Source organism: Larimichthys crocea, chromosome III, assembly GCF_000972845.2.
Source record: "Larimichthys crocea isolate SSNF chromosome III, L_crocea_2.0, whole genome shotgun sequence".
Taxonomy (NCBI): Eukaryota; Metazoa; Chordata; class Actinopteri; family Sciaenidae; genus Larimichthys; species Larimichthys crocea.
The window spans coordinates 5,792,443-5,813,476 of record NC_040013.1 but is presented as its reverse complement, the minus strand read 5'-3'; the positions used below and the strand labels follow the sequence as shown (position 1 = coordinate 5,813,476).

Below are 21,034 nucleotides of genomic sequence, written 5' to 3'. Positions count from 1 at the left end.
AGTGTGTGTGTGTATGTGTGTGTGTGTAGGAAAAACATTTTAGCTCTTTTGTTATTAATGTTATTAATAACATTGTCACACCCAACAGCTCCATTCCATGTAAATTCCAGGTAAAAGCATCTTTCAAAATTATAACACTACAATAAATAGTAGATAGACGTAATAGACGTGTGTGTGTGTGTGTGTGAGTGTGTGTGTGTGTGTGTCATCTCAGGCACCCTGGAGATGACATCACCGGGCCCCTTTCCAAGTCTGATGATGTAATAATTGCTGAGTGGTTAAGTGCACCGAGATGATGTCATCATGTCTGAATTTAATATCAGCTAAGTGGTTTGGTGAAGGAGGACAGCTGGCTCAGCATGCTTAATCCCAGCCTCTTCATTTTCTTTCTCTTTATTTCATAAAAATACAAATACAACTAAGACAAATCTGTACAACCTCTCTCTGCCTCCGCCTCCCTCTTTTCTCCAGTGTCTAAACTTACACCTAGTTGCATCATGTGTTTCGAGGTGAAGCCTCTGACGAAGTTGGATGTTGGAGTAGGATGTTTTGTCACTCCACTCTTCCTCTGTGGTTCTGACCCGTGAGGTCGCTTGCTGGGACTGGTTTCTATTTTGAACCTCTGCTGTCATCTTTGAAGCAATATAACACACCTGCGCAACACACAGCATCACTACCATCCCCCTATTCAACTCTTCAGACAACTGTGAGTAAGCCACCTATGAGCGGAATGCTGATACTGTTTGTTCAAGGATATTTTGAGCACTGTCGGTGATCTAGGACTTTATAATTAGTAGGTTGGAAAGGTGAACATCTCTCATTTCGCGGGGCAGAACTGGTTGTCTCGAATCTAAATGAATCACTCTTATCAAAAAGTCTTATTAGTTTAATGCTACACTAATCCTTTTGTATGAACATTGGATCAAGTTGCTCTGTTTAATGTGAGAAGTGTATAATGTATAATGAACCAGCAGAGGATTAAAACCAGACTCTGTAGTAATCCTTAGCTCTGCTGAACATTTTAGCATCTTTCAGCTAGAGGTGTGACTCTTCATTGTGGATTGGATTCCGTTATGATTCACCTGTCGGCAATTCAAACATGCAATGATACTACTACTGCATCTCAATCAGGATGGTAAGTTAGCACCAGCCGCCAGCCAAATACTGTGAAAATGGCTGGTGAATTTGAACGTTTATTGCAGTGGCAAGTTCATTTTGCATCCTGAAAATGTATCAGTCCTAAATTTTCCATATTACTGCATACTGCACTTTTATTTATTAATACAAGGAATCAGATAAATATGAACTCTGTTATCAGTTAAAAAGTTTATCATTAGCATTGGTAAGCCAAATTGGTAGCCTTGTGGCCACAATTTAATGCAAGAGTGCTAGTGCAATGTCATGAGAAAACATGCAAACTACTAATTATGTTCTGTCACTGCATCGATGCAGAATTTTCCACATTTAACAACTTTATTGTCATTGATTTCAGCTTTGAAAAAACAACTGTAGGCTAACTGACCAGCAACAAACAGCTGAGGGACAATAGCGAATGATGAATATTTAGCAGCTTAAGAATAAAATATTCTCTTAAGAGTTGGTGGGGACAAAAGCATAAAGGAGAGTGAACATTTTACTTGCATTTTCAAGAAGGATAAAAACATGACTTAATTTTTTTTCCTAAGTTTGCTTCAGGTATGCTGGTTGTGCAAACAAGTTAACACGTTCAATGTTTTAAAGAGATCATTTTTGTTAGTTAGGCTTAATTATTAATTCTCTTTTGAAATCCTCTACACACTTTACTCCAAGCATTTATCCAAAAAAGGCTTAAAAATTCTCCTTTTATGTGTATGAACGTATAATTTAGATGTCTGTCCATCGTCCGTTCTATTAAGCACGAAATTATTGTTGTGTAACATTGTTATGTTTCCAGAACTACACAAGAAAATGTAATAAAAGGATGATGGATGAAATGTTATGAAAAGAAGTAAAAAATAAATAATGACTGAATCAATAAAAAACAGAATAATATCTCTCCCAAACAAAAGATGAAAATTATAATAGTGAAGGAGAGATTTTTTTTTTCCTCTGATAGGAAATGTCTGTGTCATTATGCCCAAACAATGAATGTTTTTAGACCATTCAGTGAAGCAAGGTATAATTTTTTTTTTCCACATTGATTTAAGATTCAGACAGCCAGTGCAAGGGCAGCCGCCTTATCAGCCTTTAGAAAAACCACTCAGCTGCTTTAATGACAACTTGACAAAAGATAAAGACTCACACACAAAGCCAGACCTGCAGATGTCCTTCAGATTTCATTTCATTTATTATTAATATTTTGTAACCACTAATGAAACTGATGCAGCTGCAGAGACTTCTGTATGTGGATGAGCAGCATACAGTATGTTAGAATGCTAACTGCATGTAGGGTCGTGTGTGTGCATTGATAGTCCAGTGCAGCAGTTAACAGTTAGTCCCTCAGGATCTAATCAAAGAGCACCTTCTGTGATGCAGAACCTGATCCTAGCTCTCCTCAGTACAGTCTTTATACATAATGCTGTTGACACACACACACACACACACACAAACACACTCCTAAACACGTGGCCTCATCGATATGTAACCTGTCTAGATCCTAACATCTGTCACAGTGGGGTCCAGTCAATCTGATTCAGAGAGACGGGTACAGAAATGAAATCAGTTACAGCCTTGTGTGCGAGTCTGTCTAGAATACAGAGAAGGTGATGAGTATGTGTGTGTGCATTTGTGTGTGTGTGTGTGTGTGTGTGTGTGTGTGTGTGTGTGTGTAAACAAGACAGATTTGTCCTAATTATGAAACTTCTGTGAGAGCACATAAACCAAATTAAATATCTCTGTTCTTATTAATGCCTCTCATCACCATGGGTGAGCAACAGTCCTCTCGCTTTAAATCATCTTTGTATGCTGCCGTATCCCCATGTTATACTGATAAAAAGAAGATGAGGCGTCACTGTTAATTACCAAATGAAGCTGCAATAGGCTAGATTTTTAGTAAATTAGAGACTCAGCACAGGGGAATTCAAAGAGTGAAATATTCCGTCTGAACTGGGTTGCCGAATCTATTCGCAAAATCACCAATCATGTCAAGTCCTTCCTAAAAATTACTAAATTGCATTTCACCCGTTAAACTTATATTAGCTGGTAAAGACACAAAAAATGTGCTGCCAAAACAATCTTTGTAGCACTGTTCAATGAATGACAATCAACAGTCTGAACTGGAAGTCACTGTATTTTCATGAATTATAAGTCAAAAATAACAGGCCTAGTGATTTATTAAACTTAACATTTAACTTCTGAATGCACAGTAGATGTGGCAGTATAAGAAGAAATTGGTGTTTAGCAGAATGAGTGGCAAATGTGCGATTTTACTAACCTAAATAACGCCGTTTAGTCATTTAGCCTGGCGCTATTAGTGTGTTTTGTACTTGTTTTGTTTGTAAATTGTAATTTCAAATCATCAGTTTGCGTTTAACAGCAGCAGGTGAGACATATCAACTATAATTCATAGCACTCAAGTCAATTTAGTTCAACAATTAGCCTCAACCTGACAGTAACGATGCGATGTGTACACAGTTAACTCCGCTAAGTTTGAATTAACTTGAACTTGTGACAAGTGCCATAAAATACATCGTGAGCCACACCTGAAGCTTCAGCTGTTAAGTATGCACGATACTTCTCTGAAGCACGCCTCAGAAATATCAATCTCCAGATGGAAGTGAGGGAATGAGGAGAGGAAAGTTTTCAAACTGAGATTGCAGCAAGGGAGGAGGAAGTAGATAGATGGCCGGAGGGAGGAGGGGGTGAGACGAGTGTCATACAGGCTGACAGGAGGTGTGGAGAGGGATGACTTAGCACCATGCTGAGATATGAAGCAGAGGCTAGAGGGAGAGAAAGATGAGCAGGGGGGAAGTTAGTTTGGGAGACTGTGAGATGAGTAGGTGAGTAGCTGATGTGTTTCCAGACCTTCGTCTAGCTGGATATGTGAGGGTCATTTGCAGATAATGAAACCAGCAGAGAACAGGAATGATAAGGAGAAAGAGTCCTAAACCTGATGACTTCAGTAGAATTCACAAGAGAACTATCCAACGATTCAAAGGAGGTCGCCGAAAGGTGAAGGACAGAGAGAGTGTTGTTCAGAATAATCTGAGGAAAAGAATAACTCTGATGACAACATGAGGAAATAAGCAACAAATTAGCTTCTACGTGACTATAAATGAATCACACATCTAGCTTAATTTCATAATCAACTAACATATTTGCAAATGTATGCACGCGGTATGGTTTGATAAATCAAGATCTCATCAACACACTCAGTTATGGATGACAAACGACAAGTTGCCGTAATATACTGTACACATCAAAAACCTGATAGAACTATTAGTTTAACATATTTACTATAATTCATCTTTATTTTTTTAATTATGTATCCATCAGAAATTAACATTGCCAAAAGTCAATCAATTCTCTGTATTTAACATTATATTCACCATTAATATTGTCATTATTTTATCCTCTAGTAATAATTATCATAATGTAAAATCACCTATAAAATTCATAATGCTACACAAAGATATGTTCCCAAAACACACATTTTCCCATCCCTTTGCTTCTCAAGTGCTGCCGTGCACTGTAAAGTGTTTTTCATTTTGTCAAAGCATCTTAGTTATGCAAAATATCATGAAAGCATAAGTATGTACAGCCTTTTCAGATATGGAATAACACTTCCCTCCAAGGTTGCTCTATTGAGAATACAGCAGAGGAGAAACAAAAAGGCGTGACTAACACTCTGGAGAAAGGACAAATTTATGTAACCTGTGCTGTATCGTTACCAGGGGCGCCCCATATCAATGCACAGAGGGAGAGAGAGGACCAACGGCAAAGAAAGAGCAGGAAAGAGTGAGAGCAGGAGAAGGGGAAGGCATATGTGTGGTGACAAAGCTTCAAAGGAGGCCAATGAATCATTAATGATGACAACATCCTTACATAAGACTCCATATTAAAAAGTGTTTGCCTCCGTACAGCAGATAAACACTGGTTTCAAATCACAGACTGAGTCACCAGAGGGACAGAGTGGGGGTATACTGTAAGACAGTAGATTCACTTCACTTCAGTGGCAACAAAAACAGCAAAAGACCACCAAGAGGAATGTCTTACTTTTTACATAAGGCAATTTGGACAGATTGTTTATGTCTGTCCGTCTATTCATTGTCTTTACCTTCTTCTCCTGTTTATTTTTTGTCTCGTCATGTATTGTGAGCACATACCAGTCTAGAGTCACCAGATCACTTGACCTGGCTGCACTCGACCTTCATGTTTTTGGACTGTGGGAGGAAAATAGAGCACAGGAAGAAATCCGCACAGACACAAAGATAAGAGACAAACCCAGGATCTTGTGAGGCAAAAATGCTGAGTACTCTGCTACCTATATATAATGTGATCCCACTATATACTGTAACATTAACTTTTTTAAGAGCACTGCAGCAGAAAGATAATAGCCTTGATATTATGTTTTCACAGACATAATGTAATATTGTGTTTTGTGGCTCGAACACATTCATCCTTGATAATAATATCATATAGATGTATACCATTTATCTGCCCCTAAATTGCACACTGTTATGAGTATGCTAATATCTTGTTCAAAAGAAGCTTTTAAGGAAGTTCTTTTCTCTCCTGTTTTGTCTTGAGTTCCTTGAATTTCTGCTATTTCTCTCCGTTTGAATCTCTTTTGTCACTTCTGTTTTCACACAATGTCACCTTATATTACCAAGGATCTTTTTGCCCATATTCCTCAAAACATTTGATTTCTTGACTGTTGTCAGACCATCACCTCCACGTCACCAGGTTGGTCATTTAGTTCAGTTTCCAGACTCCTGGTAAATACTGTCCTGCCTCCTGTTGTGGATAAAGGTCCTTAACATCTGCCTAACATCTTCTCTGTTGCTCACCTTATTAACATTATTGAAAATCCCTTCAGACACAATACAGACACGTACTAGTGAGAGTGTTCAGGGATGATGATTTGATTGTTTTTGCCCTGAACTCAGCAACCTCCACTGCAGGATTCACCCCACTCTGAGTCACAATTATTATTGTCTTGTCCTCTAGAACCAGTCTAATCTGACAGTGTGCTTCTTTCTAAAAACATCTGCCTGTCTGTCTGTCTGTCTGTCTGTCTGTCTGTCTGTCTGTCTGTCTGTCTGTCTGTCTGTCTGTCTGTCTGTCTGTCTGTCTGTCTGTCTGATCCCCGGTGCACTGTGGGATGAAAAGGATGAGTCATTGTGGAAACAACCTTCACGACAGACAGTTAAACAAGTTTCACTAAGACCTTTGCATTTGGTAAACACACAGGGCAGCATTCAGCACTTAATGCATGCACACGTCTACACACACACACACAATTTTAGTGCATGTACCGAGCTACCCTGATCACCGACTCGACCGAGTGACAATAACATCAAGCGCCAGCCGCATATCTGATGCTTAAAACACAACTCACAAACACGCAGTTATTACCTAATTTTTATGTGCCACCTATTAGTCAGGTGGTGAGAGTGCAGAGAAATTAGTTAGAGGCTGAAGGCATTAGAGGGGAAAGGCTGGCATTTGTTAATGAGAGCAAACGATCGCTTTTGGGTAGCTGGGCATGCAAACTGAGTGTCACTGCACATTAAATCATTTGTTTTTAAATTGTCCCTTTAAATCTTCTTCTTTAAAACTTTGTCATGTTTAATTAGTCAACGTGATGAAAGCTGAATGGAACTGCTTCATTTGAATATGTACTTAAACGAGGAGGCAGTCGTGTTTTGTGGAAGGCTGAAGGTCTGCCGGCTTTCATTCCAAACTGCACGCAGTCTCACTGTTTAACAGCCCTGCAAGAAGGAGCTAATCAGCTGCTTTTGTGTTTGGTTGAAAGGAAAATCTACAGACTCCGAGCGGCCCATGCCACTACAGTACAGTCAAAAAATTCATATGCAAAAATCTATTGCTTCTGTATGGCTGCAAAAATAGTAGTAAATGTGTTTAGTGGGGTTCTGAAGCTTACATTTTGGCATTTCTTCATATCATGCAGGAAAATTCTAACCTGACCTGACCCTAAAGAAAAAGTAGAGTTATATAAAGCATGGGAGCAGACACAAGTCCTCCGTGTTATACTAGTTCTTCTCAACATTTGTGGCTGAAGATGAAATGTTTTGCTTATCAAACATAATTAATAACAAATGTTGTGCAGCACTGTAAATAAACCCGACTGATGACAACTATCTCCCTCTACGGTTGTTAATGAATTATGTCCTCCAGCAATCCAACCAATCAGGACACAAAATGGGTCATTTCAACCAATGAAGGACTGAGTGGAGGACCCATATAGGTTACCATAGCAACGGCATGAAGGCCACAGGTGCCTATCCTTGAGAAAGGTGGCAAACAAGATAGAGAACAAGATCCTGTTGGGTTTACGAGACACAGGTTATAAAACTACAACCACCTGGGGGCTGCAGTGTGTGTGTGTGTGTGTGTGTGTGCGCACGCACATACAAACAAAAGGTTAAAAACAGGTTCGCTGTTTTCTTGAATCGACGTATCCTTTGCTGTCATGGCAACAGAGTGCTGTAGTGGTGAGAGACAGAGAGAGAGGAGAACAAATGGAGGAAGATAAGTTGGAAGCGAAGGAGGAGGAATGTCAGGCAGGAGGCAGGAGATTGATGGAGCAGGGAAACAGAGGTGGGCAGGAGGGACTGAGGGGGTGGATTCATCGGCCAGCCTTAGCGGCCTCACTCTGTCGGCCCAGCCAGGAGGCAGAAGAAATGGAAAGGAGGCAGCCTGAGATGATGGGAACGAAAGGGAACAGTTGGCATGACTGATAAGTTCTGAAGCCTTGTCCGATCCCTTGTTTTTACAATATACACTGAGAAAATATGAAAAGTAAACAGATACAGTGTACGCACAATGGAAAAATAAACAGAAATAGAAGATATAGAACACAGTAGTAGGTCAGGACAGAGTCTCTTGGGTTCACTTTTCTCTGTTGGTGTCTTGCCTGCAGGGACAACAGCACATGAAACAAACAGTCACACAGAGAGAAAGCAAAAGTTGGTGAAACGTCTCCATCTGCATCTTTGCATAAAGCTTAGGTGGAGAAATGAACTCTACAGTGAAAACGCATTTGATGGATAAGCTATTAAAGACAGTTCATGCAGCAGTTGCAACATGGGACAGTTTAATATATGAGGCTTTGCGCAGTTACGCAGCTCCACGTTGGTCTGAATGCAGTGTCAGCTCTCTTGATAAATGTTTAGCATGGGAATTATCATATTTAACAGTAATAAATTATGGCAAAAACTATTGGTGCCAGCTTCTTTAATCTGTATTCATCAAAGCCTGGCTGAAGTCCTGTCATCTTCACATCCTGGAATGTATGAACGGTGCAAAATTAAAGTCAGAGTTTTGCTCACCTGTTGTCTAACAATATTATGAATAATAACTTCAATATGATTCAAAATAACTTTTTTATTTAATTTAATAGGCCAAAAACAAACTACAAAGTGCTTAACATATATAAAAAAAAAAGGTCTAATTTTTGAGACATGAAGAAGTTTCTGGAAATAGATTGAACAAATAAGTTCACCTGTAGATCTCAGCTACAGACTTTGGAAACCCTCCAAATTTGGTGAAGATCTGACAGAATTTGTCAAAATGATGGGAAGAAAAACTTAAATTAAACAGGCAAAATTGCCCAGAATCTTATGAAAAGTCATTAGTGTTTCTTACTACCGATGGAAATGAGGATTCTTTAGATTAATTTGTTTTAGAGTGAAAATATTGTGTACTAATTTTTCTGTGTATATTCCCAGAGTGAGACCAATCCATCATGTGTGTCATCTTAACAAGTTCTGTCAGTCATGCAGCATTCCTCAGCCTTGAGGATAGATAGATATACGTAAGATATAAGATTTGCTGCAAGATATAACTTGCAGCATGTACACTGTAGTCTTTCACAGTCCTTCGACATCATTCTCAGTCTCCTTTTTTTGTTAGCATCCTTCAGTACAAATCATTTTATGTAGCTCCTTCAGACTCAACAATAACCTCAGGCTGACCTGAGTTCATTTGTTCAGTTAGACTAAAACGAGGTGCTATGACTCTTCATGCTTTGATTTCACAAAGCGGTCCCTAGAGTCCATGGACCACAAATTAGCATTATTGTCTACTGTATGCTACCTTAATGAACTCCTAGTATAATAGTGGTACCCACATTTTCTCAGCATTCAGATTAGATGTTATTGCACAATCAAAAGACTTGTGATATTTGTGATATCATTTCATCATCATTTCATTTAGTGTATGACGGTGTATCTAAATGTATTTTTAACATGTTTGGAGAAATGTGTTTAAAGTCTTTAGAATCATCTGCCCTACAAATTTCCCTCTGAGCAAAATGTGAAGCTGAATTTATTTCTCAGATCGAATCTTCAGCCTGGCAGATCTTCATCATCTTTATCGGCTTCTATTTCCACAGCTGCTTGCAGACACAGGAGGAGGTGTGGAGGCTAATGGCCTCATGGCTAATGGTCTGCTCAGCAGAAGGCAGAGGAAGATCAAAAGAGCAACCGAATCTGAACACGGAGGACTGTGCAAGCATGTGAGACTGGTGCGAATTTCATGTGTTGTTAACAGACATTTTACAGCCCAAGGCGACAGATGAAGGCAGTGAAAGACTTCCTTTTGATCTTTTCCGAACCCAGCCCCTGTTTCTCACCCTGCTATTCCTCCATCACCATCTCTCTCAGTGTCTCCCTCACTGTGTTCCTACACTTTTATTTATGGCACTCATTCGACCACTGTACATTTCCCAGAACATTCTCTCCTCTTTCTCATTGCATCATCTTTCAAATGCAACTCTTGTTACCAGCCATCTACCCTGCTCTCTGCCCCCTCTCACCACAGTGTCTGCGGTCAGCAGGGGCCTGCCATGGAGAGCTATCAGTCACACACACACACACCCTTGATCTGACTGTGCTCTCTCTCCTACCAGCAGCCATGTTGTAAAACCACAGAGTTCATATATCCTCAATCGATTGTCAGTATTTTCATCACGTTTTTCACGTGACTCTATATACATAAATATTTCAATACAGTATGATACTGAAAAAATGAATAAAGTAACTGAGAGATGTATTAGCTCTGACGTTAGATGCTACAATATGACTCACTTACCAAGACAGTGCACTGCATGACAATTGACATACACACAAACACACACACATGATCTCAGTTGTCAAAAATGACCTTAAGGAGCAACATAGGATGTACCCACTAAGAGTCATACTCTCTCTCACACACACACACACACACACACACTGCTCTGCACATATTGCATTCTGTTCATGGTTAAAGCTAAGCTCAGTGTAATCACCAGCTTAACCTTTAGCTGACTCCCTGTCATTCTTCCTGTGCATGTGATGACTGAGGCGAGTGACAGTGTTGTGTGTGTGTGTGCACGTGTTTGCTGTTGTGTGTAATTAAATATTAAATATCTTCTGCGAGTCTGTTTTGCACAGATACCATAGAAACAGTGAAAGCAGTAATACTCTCCCAGCTAATTGCAGTACAGATCGAATGGTCATAAAAGTAAATTTTACGATATCGAATCGTTAATTACCTCATGTCATCCATTAGTGATACCCCATCACATGAAAACCTCTATTAAATTCAATTACTGAAGCTCTTAACGGTCACTTTTATTTAGCCTCCATTACAGACAAGATGGTGTTTTCACTAATTATGTTGCTTAAATCAGTGGCACCCCTCTGAATTTATTAATTTCACAATGTTATAGTACTTAATTTTTAAAAAGACACTGCACTGATGTTCACTTTCTCTAAAAGTTCATTTAAAGGGGAAATACATAATTCATGACCACATGTTACAAATAAATCATTTGATTTCTCTTTTTATTGTCAATACTACTGGAAAATACAAGCTTTTCTAAATAATTGTAGCACATCCTGCAGAAGGACTGTAATCTTTGTGCGGAATGATTTATCGTTAAAAGACTTCCTGCGTTTTAGTCACAACCATCAAACTGATTGCAGGGAGGTCAGACAACATGGAGGTCCATTAAAAAAATGTCCATTAAAAAAAAAGCTCTTTGGAGTTTATGGGTTTTGGGCTCTGTGGATTAGGAGGTGAAGCATGCTATTGCAATTAGTGTTAGTTATTTGCAAAGGGACTGTTTGTTAATTTGCATAGAATTTAAAGTGAACAAGGTTGTGAACTTTCAAACTTTATGCTCAGCCGAGGCACAAAAAAAATACACATTAGGGTTAAACAACTCAGCCTGTTTAGATTTTATTATCATATATCAGAAAAACAAAAATTCTCAGTGTGCATGGATATGAAATTAGGCTAACAATTGGTAGTTTTTCTAGGTAACTCTCACTCTCCACTAATCCATCATCCTCTCTTGTTCTTCCGATTTAGCAGAGGCAACCTGGATTTGAGGGGGGTAAGTGTGGGCCAAGAGCCCCAGAGACAGGCAGCTGTTGTGGGCTTAGTGGAGGGTCAGGGCTGGTTTGTCTGGACATTGACATTACAGACATGGGCAGAGACAGAGACAGGGAGACGGGCTGACAGATTGTGCATGTGCGAATGTGCTGAAGCTGTTTCCCAGAGGTGTTGAAAAGAAAGTAATTAGCATTTTCCTACAAATGCACTGAAATGCGCACAGGCAAAATTTCTCAAACTTGCTCTCCTGATGCAGTCTTATGGCATTAAATGTGCCATATGCCATTTTTAGTGCTACACTTTAAATTACTTTCTAACTATGCATTGGATCCACCTTTTCATCAAGAGGGAGTGCAGGAGAGAATCTGCAGTTAGAGAAGCAGAGCAGGGTCTAATGATTTTCTGCGTCAATGGCAGCTCAACCTCCACATTTACTGACACACAGGAAGAGATACACAAACACAGACAGCAAGCACACACACACACACATGCCCAGTTGATTGTTAGGGCTTAGCCCCCCTAATGATCTCTTGTCTTCATGTGCTGCTGCTGGTTAATTGCTCAGCCGCTGGAGGGAAGAAGAAGGAAGGTTATCGACCGGCTCAACACAACAGTCACTTGTCTCAATCACATCGCTCTCAAAGGAGGCGAAAGGTTGGGCCACAGCAGGATGAAGACATGTCTTCTTGGTGTTCTGCAGAAATGATAACAGCTATGTCACAATGTGGTGATGTCTTTGTAAATGTATTAAGTGATACTAAGTGAGAAAGTTAAATGAATTTGGACAGTATGTGATATTTGCAGCTGGATTAGGATACATGAGTACTGAGATACTGTAACACAAACTGGGATTAATCAGATGTGTAACCTGAGATCAGTTAGAAAGAAAAAGGCTATTTTTACCAGGGAGTATTATTCACTGGGATTTGCTATATAAAATAACAACTTATTGTTTTGTTTTTTTTCCATGATTGTGACATTTACTGTTAAAATCTAGAAAATGATCCAAAAAGTAATTTTTTATTTATTACTGACAGTCATTTGAAGGTTCAAGTTCAAGCCCCTAAATCAACAAATGTCTCCTCAGTATACAGTTTCAAAATATTTCAGCTTGTTTTAAACTGTTAAATGGAGTCATTGTTGCCTCATGGCACCATGACAGAGAAACAGCCACTACAGCTGTGTCAGGTCCCAGTGGTTTTTCCACCCTCTGGTCGCACCACAAGGCAAAGTATTAGAAAAATTATTTGGACAACCTCAGTTTTACAAGAGAAAAGACTTCGAAGACCAAAACTGACTGGTTGTTTTGGCGAATTAACTTCAGTGAAGAGCAGCTCGCAGCCACTTCCCAGAGCATTTCTCTGGAACCATCTGGGATTTTTCTCCCAGTCAGTGAACGAGACAGTCCAGAACAGGGTAAGCTTCACTTGACTTGAGGCTATAAGCATTTTTGTTGTATTTATGGTCTAGTGTTCAATCAAGTTTAAAGTTTAATCATATGTCTTGTATGAGAGATTCACCTGAACTTGAACTAACTAATGTGAGTGTAAATCTAACTGCTGATCTAACTGTAACTATGTAATCTGGGCTGATTACATGTAATCGGTTACTACCCCACCCCGGTTGTTTGTCATCCTATTTTCTTGTGGCAATAATCTTCAGTAATAAAATTCAAATTCCTCCAGTCCTTTTGTGGGTTTTGAAATAAAGAACAGAAATTGATTTTAGAGGCATCAGCTCTTTTCGTCTCTCAGGATTCAAGTTGTTTGCCAAATGAATGCTGAAACATGAAAACATAAAGTAAAAGCCCAAATGAGAGATGTTAGTTTTTATTTATTTATTTCGGTTCAGCTTTATTTGTCAGCAGCAGCTCAGAGGAAGGAAGATAAAATGCTGATTTAAGATGCAGCCGTTTTGGGGAAAAGCATCCCAAACTCCCTGTCAAGCTTTCACTGAAAACTGCTGTTTTCACAGCTAGAGATCAAACAGCAGACATAAATTCAATAAAAAGTATTTTAAGATCAAGGGCTTCATATTAAGGGTTGGAGCTTTGAAAGGCCACAGAAAATGGAAGGATATAATCAAAGTACCAGTCTGTCCAGTTGGCCTATATTCCATTTAATAGAGAGATAAATGGTAGTGATGACATGCTAGCACACAAGGATGGAAATTATTACATTCTACAGGCTACACAACTGATTAGTGTTGCACATCCCTCTGTGATAAACGATTCGATAGGTTACGATATGATTAAAAAACGATATCGATTCGATACGAATCGATACAGTGTAAGAACAATACGAGTTGATCTGTGGTTAATATTTATTGTAGATATTTTATAAAATAAAGAAGCCAATTCTATGAAAGTGACTGAAATTATCTTACAGTACAATATTTTACAGCCCAATAGTACAGTACAATATTTTCTTTTCAAATATGTAAAAGACCACATATCTCTAAGCATTGTTGCTTTATGGCACTGGCAAAAAAAATTTAAAAAAAAAGAACAACAACAAAATCGCATGTCAATGTATTTATTTTTAGACATGGACCAAAAAAAGTCTGTCTGAATTTGTTGGAGAGAATCCAGTGGATTTTCAAAATAAAATACCCCGTGCAAACTGCCCGTCGTAAAAACAGACAAAAGTGAAACGGATTAACTCCAAATGTACTGAAAAGACAATGAAAATCCAAAGAAAAACAAAACAATGAAAAACTACAGTAAGCTTTTAATTGAGTGCTACGTTGGAAAAATTAAACTTTGTGGTCAATTCCACAGAGCATCAAACATTTATGGGTTTCACAGAGGAGGTCAGGGTACTTTTGAATGGTGTCATGTTCAAGGACATGAGATAAAAGAGATGGAAACTGAATCCACTCTGGGATTCCCAAGCGAACGAATGAAGCGGGGAACCATCAGGATATTTGAGACCTTGATGACTCAGAACGATTTAGCTGACAGTCAGTTTACATACGGGTTACATTTATGCTTTAATGGTGCTTTTGTGCTCACACCTCAAAGCTGCAAGAAACACATATTGTTCTGCAGTTGGAGTTAAGTGTTAGCTCAAGGGCACTTCAGTGGAAATGATTTTGGAAACTGTCTCAAAGAGTCTGGCTCAATTTGCCTGCTGGGAAGCGAACTAGAGTCTTAAGTTGGTGTTAACTTTACTGCAGAAGCTCAATTTCAGCACTAGATAAAGTCAAACAAAGAAGATGATTATTTCTGTCAGGGTCAACTTTGTTTTTATATATGGGCACGTTTCTGATTATTCCCTTTTCTAACCTTTAATACCATTCCTTCACTATATAAACAAAGCTAAATTGATTTACAAGTTGCTAAAAAAACAACAACTTGGGATTGATTTTCTTTCTTTACAGAGAAACCGAGCAAACACAATGTGTGCGTGTCCAATGAAAGGTTTTGAAATGATGAATGGGTGAAATAGTTTGCAGAAGTTTGCAGAAGTTTGGTAGATTGATCCCACTCTGATGTTTGTATGCAGCTTAGTTTGGCAGAAACGCTGTGAACAAAGGCTCACAGCTTGTCTGAAGTTCAACCAGGATTGGTGGTTCCCCTATGCTAAGCCAACAGGTTGCGAGCTCACAGATATGAGAGTGATATCAGTCTTCTCATCTCACTCGCTTATCTGTGAGATTAAATTAGGGCTTGGTAAATAAGTATTTTCCAAAATGTCAAACTATCACTTTCATCAGTCCTGATGTCACCATGGTTAAACAAGTTCAGACCTATATAAATCCCCCATGGCATTGACATGCACAACGTACTCTGATGTATCAGTGCCTGATGAGGAGCTCATTAGACTCAGTCTGTGAGTCATAAACACACAAACAGTCACTCACCGCCTCCATGTTGTCTGTTTGCTCTTGCGTTGTATATTCATTTGATTGGATTATGGTTCGTGGTTGTCATTTCTGCACGTCCAAACAGGGACGTGCACAAGCACGGAGAAATAGAAAGTAATTGAGGGCTATATTTAAAACCCTTCTCATAGCTGTCCAAACCAGACTGTATTTACTGTGGCTGTAAATAAGCCTGCTGACTGCAACTTACACACACTGACCAGGCCACATCAATCAGTAACAAACAACCAGTTTTATAAATGAAGTTGATTTTCTTTATGTGCCTGTATGAGTGAGAAAAACAAAGAAAGAGATTTCACAATGAGAGTAGTGACACGGTGACAAATAGCTGTTAGTTGTAAGGGTTGCTGTTTGAATGTTATGAATATTTGATTATCATACAGTAAGTCGCTGTGTCTGCTGAGAGAGAAATCACAGCTAACTGTCATGTTTGAGTTCACAAAGATGGTGAGTTATGTGACACATTAACAACCTCCTGTCGGTTATAAAGCATGGTTTAAAATATTACAGAATTTATTATGTTCATTTAGTCATTAATCATTAAACAGAACGGCTACAATAGAGAAAGGCTACTTTTTATACTACTTTTTAAAGTTGAGATGTCAACTTATGAAAGTCACATTATGAGATGAATAAAATGGATTGAAGTCAATAGTCAAATCAGTGAGATAGTCAGAATTAAATGATAATGAACAAAATTATGTATTTATTAATACGCCATCATTACAAGATAATTAGAGTTATGATACTCAAAGTTTTTTAAATTATGAAATAGAAAGAGAAAGTGGAAATCTTCTATTATTCTTTTGTTGCTTTGTAAAAACCTTGAGTCACCTTTGAAGTTGTGAACAGTTGCTGGTTCTTCTGTGTTGTTCTGTTCTCATGGGTATTGTTTTTTAGTAGATTGCTTTATTTGGAACCAGCTAACATGCATTGCAATTATGTAGTATATCACTGAGATATTAAATGATTAAAATGATTGATTTAGCTCATATTTGTTAAAAGCCAAAACATCACTGTGGGGATGTAGCTCAGTGGTAGAGCGTGTGCTTCGCATGTATAAGGTCCTGGGTTCAATCCCCAGCATCTCCAGGCTCCCAATGAAGCTAATGAAATGTCTGACTGCTACTGTGTTATGTACCGGCTGGGCAAAGCCAGGATTCTGGTATGTAAATATGTGCAAATACCTAAAACATCTTTAAACTGTTCCAGTTACATTTTTTATTTACTTGTTTAGTCAGAAATGGGCTTCCATAATCAAAAGCTTGGACCCAAGAGGAAGTACTCCTCTTGAGGAACAACAGTTCTATTAGTTTATTTATTAGCAGTCCTGTGCACAATTTGATGGAGTGCCTGATTGTTTGGCTCAAATCTGTTCATTTATGGTCAAACATGTGGAAATTATATCATTTCAGAGTGGAATTGACACACCAACAAGCCCTGTGGTGGTCCATTAGGGCTTTACTCCAGATTTCAGAGATAATGGCTCTACTGCAGGTTTGTATCACTTCAATTTCACTTTGACATTGCCTCAATAAAAATGCATATATGAAATGAGATATTAGACAATTATGGCATGATATGTGTGTGTGTATGCTGTATATATATATATATATATAGAGAGAGAGAGAGAGAGAGAGAGAGAAGGAGGAGAAGATAAAGGGTAATAAGTGGAAACAAGGACTGAATTGAGAGAGTGATTTGCAGGAATGGTGAGAAGACCATGAAGGAGAGAAGAGCTCCACTCATCACCCAGAGGGCCCTCCACCGGAGCAGCATGAACGATCCCTCCATGAGTCATTTACCTCCTCCTGCCTCTGTGTCTTTTTACTCTCAAATGCTTTCCCCAATAGACTGTGAAGACGGAGAACCTTTTGCAATGGTGCTCGTGCTTTAGAAGTCAGTGTTAATTTAGGTGCTGCTGTCTGTGTGTGTGCACTCTGAATGCTAGAAAGGTAAAATGTCAAAAAATCATGATTGGATGGGCTGATGAATGATGGGGGGGGATAATTAGATCTGGAAGGTTCATGGTGAAGTGAATATAGGTCTGGGTTAGAGGGAATTGTCTGTGTGTTTGCATGGGATAAAGAAACTGTAACTTTTGACTCTAGATGTCTTTGTGGTGAGGACAAACAAAATCAAATAAACCCCCTTGCACAAGGAGCAGTTCATGGTCAGATCCCAGCAGGCCAACAAAAATGAATCAAATAAAAACCCAGAGCAAGACTCCGGATCCACTGATCAGCTCGACTATAGTTTCTATCCCTGTGTGTCCATATTTGCATAGTTCAGAGTCAGCATTTCCAACAAGAAGTTGAATTGTCAAGGTGGTAGAGGACGACTTATCTACAGTGCAGAGAGTATTAGGAAAATGAGCCATTTGTTGCTGTGTTGGCTCCGTAGGCCTACTGCAGCACTAAAATAATGACTAAAACATTGGTGTCAGATTAAGGGGGGTCTAGTTACAGAATATGTCAGAAATGTGATTATGACTATGTTTTCATTAGTATATAATCACCTGAAAATAAGAATTGTTATGCTTTTTGTTCTTTTTTGAATCTTTTATATCTACAGACGACACAGGTCCTCTTCCACGGATTCCCCCATGTTATGTCACCATGTTTCTACAGTAGCCTAGAATGGGTAAACCAAACACTGGCACCAAACACTCTAAATATGGCCTTTAATGTTTTACACAGCCAGGTTTGCAGCCACCTTAGTTTCTTCTGCATACTAGGGAGGAGAGAGGGAGGTGTGGGTTTGTAATCATTAACTACACTACTAGATGCTACTAAATCCTACACAATAGAACTTTAAACCAGTGAATCATGCAGTATTTGTTGCCAAATACTTTACTTTGATTCACTGTCTACCTGAAGTCTACAACACACATTAGCCGACAATGCATATCTTTTCTGGCCACAACAGCTGGCTACTTTTTCTCGTATACTATGTCATATAATATGATCCAAAAAGTATTTCATCCTCTTGTTACACTAGTTTTCAGTAAGTCACTACTAGCAAAGTTATGAGAGAGGGCATCCGCAAACTGTAAACCTACACCACTGGAATTATGGTAAGTGAAATGATAGACTGTAAAAATCCTGTTACACTCTGACAGACCTGTACTGCAGCCAGCTTCACCTCTTTCTGGGCTTTTTATTTTATTTTAGTCTTCATCAGATGAAATGCATGCTCAATTTATCACTTATTTTACAGTCCTACAGTTGCCTTATTTGTAATTATGGGTTCACTGTTCGACTTATTAATCCTGAAATGCATATAAAAAGTGCTCCACAATGTTGAAATGACTGGACTATTTTGAATCCAATGGTTGCATTTTGGACCATTTGGAACTGGCTAGTTGCGATGTCACAAAATTATACTCACAGCTACACGTCTTAATGCCTTAAGGTGAGCACAGAGAAACTTCCTCCTTCAGCAGACTAATGTGAAAAAAAGTCTTTTAGTTTCAATCTATGCACATCTATACACAATGAAGGTCAGTAACTATAAGCAAAACACACTGAGTGGAGGGTGGCTTTAATGTTTTTCTTGAGCTGTTTCTGGTAAATACAGTATGAGAGGGCAAAAGTTAGTTTTCATTTTTGTTGAAAACTGAATAGTCGATATGTGCAGACAGTAATAATATTGTTTAAGACAGGAAGTGTCTGCTGGCTCTAATGGTACTTCAAACTTAATGTCTCAGTGTTTTACAGTGAAGGCAGGATGTTTTTTAGCATCTAACCTTGACTCTGCAGTGCTGTGTGAATTAAATTATCAAGTATCACGTTAACTTAAAGTGGCAAAATAAAATTACTTGTGTGTGTGTGTGTGTGTTTTTCGGCTTCCAGCGTGCATTTCACAACAGGCGAGGAGAGAGAAAGTGAGGGAAGGAAATGATTGCTCATTTTTCCTCGTCCTCTTCACCTACGCCATCAGTCTGTTTCATGCGTCTTTTTTTCTGTGAAGTTTTCGTATTTGAATGTTTACACTGCAAGGGATTGTTTTAAGATGAGCAGCCCTAGTACTGACTTTTGGGAAGACTCCAAAGCTAACATGATGAACAGTGTGAAAATTGCATCTTGAAGTCCAGATGGGCTGCAATTTCAGCACCTCATTTGTGACGTTATCAGGTCCTCATGCTTCATTTGCTCTAGAGAGAGGATTTTTTCAACCAGTTCAGTAATTAGATATTTCAGTGGCTTTAGGGAGTTTCTGTGAACGGATCCAAATGCTCATTAGCTGTGATTGTTATCTTGTTTTTTATCATTATTTAAAATCAGCCTGGGATTAATGAGGTTAAACTAATGCTTGCAAATAATATTGTGTCCAATGGAAATTCTGAACACTTGCTGGTATTTCTGTGTTATTTTGTTATTGTGGATTTGATAGATTGCTATATTTGGAACCAGCTACCGTGCATTGCAGTCATGCAGTATATAACTGTCCTCAAGAGATATTAGACTTGATTAAATGTATTGATTTAGCTCATATTTAGCTCAATTTGATTATGAGCCATGACTTTACTCTGGGGGTGAAGCTCAGTAGTAGTAGTAGAGCATGTGCCTCGCATGTACAAGGCCCTGGGTTCAATCCTGAAGTGTGGACCAGTCAAAGCTCATCCTGTGCTGGATACCACATACTGTTTGGGGGGTTGAGTGTAAAAAATAACACAAATCTGTTTTCTATAACCGTGATTGGAATTGCTAAACATTTAGTTTACAGTACACTTTACTTTACTTTACTCATTTTAAAGGCACTTGAACAAACTACAAGGAGTTTTTTAACTGGTTATGAAACAGTCTCGGTTTAATATGAATGTCTCGTTATGAACTATAAAAACAAATAAGCCTGCCACCAGATTCACCTCGAAATCAGGCAAAACAAGACATGTCTGGATATTTGTGTTGCACCGCACTTCCATTGTGGTTACATTTAATAGCTGCACCTCTTGTGCCACAACTGTGTGGATGGTGAACCTTGTGTAACGCTTTCTGAGATGCACATATATATATATATATATATATATATATATATATATATATACACACACACACACACACAACCTATTTGTGCAGTCAGTGAGCTTCAACATGTGTTAGAATGAGTCTAGAATGGAACAGACACACAGCATGAATACTAAAATTGACTGCAGCTACGGTGTGGTCGGTTATGTTTATGTGGTATATATGTGCGGCTGTGTGTGTCTGTGTGTCTTGCTTTAACAAAACCAACACATTCTCAGGTCAAATTGTAATCTTCCAACGTTCACCCGCATCTCTTCCTCTTATTACAGCCCACTCTGGTGTTTGCGTCCATCTGTAGCTCTTTTCCTTAGCTGCACAGGCTGTGATTGATGGAATGAGCCTAGCAGCAGAGACAGACGGAGAGAGGCGGATGTATTTATTGAAGCAAAGTAAAAAATGGATAGAGCAAGGGAGAGAGAGAGAGATGATCTGTCAGGGGTTCTTGAATGGCAGAGTAATTTCTACCTGCAAAATCAAGGCCTTTGAATCCCTGCTGCACCGGCTCAGACAGAAAGGATTCTCTTTGTGATGGTGTCTGACATGCTGTTATTGCCTTCACTTGCTGCACTCTGAGC

General features: G+C 38.9%; 1 non-coding gene across 1 annotated transcript; it reads left to right on the top strand.

Annotated features, from left to right (window-relative positions):
* Window positions 1–16,449: 16,449 nt before the first annotated feature.
* On the top strand, window positions 16,450–16,521 carry trnaa-cgc (transfer RNA alanine (anticodon CGC)). Its single transcript has one exon. It is a non-coding gene; the product is annotated as a tRNA-Ala (tRNA).
* Window positions 16,522–21,034: the final 4,513 nt, after the last annotated feature.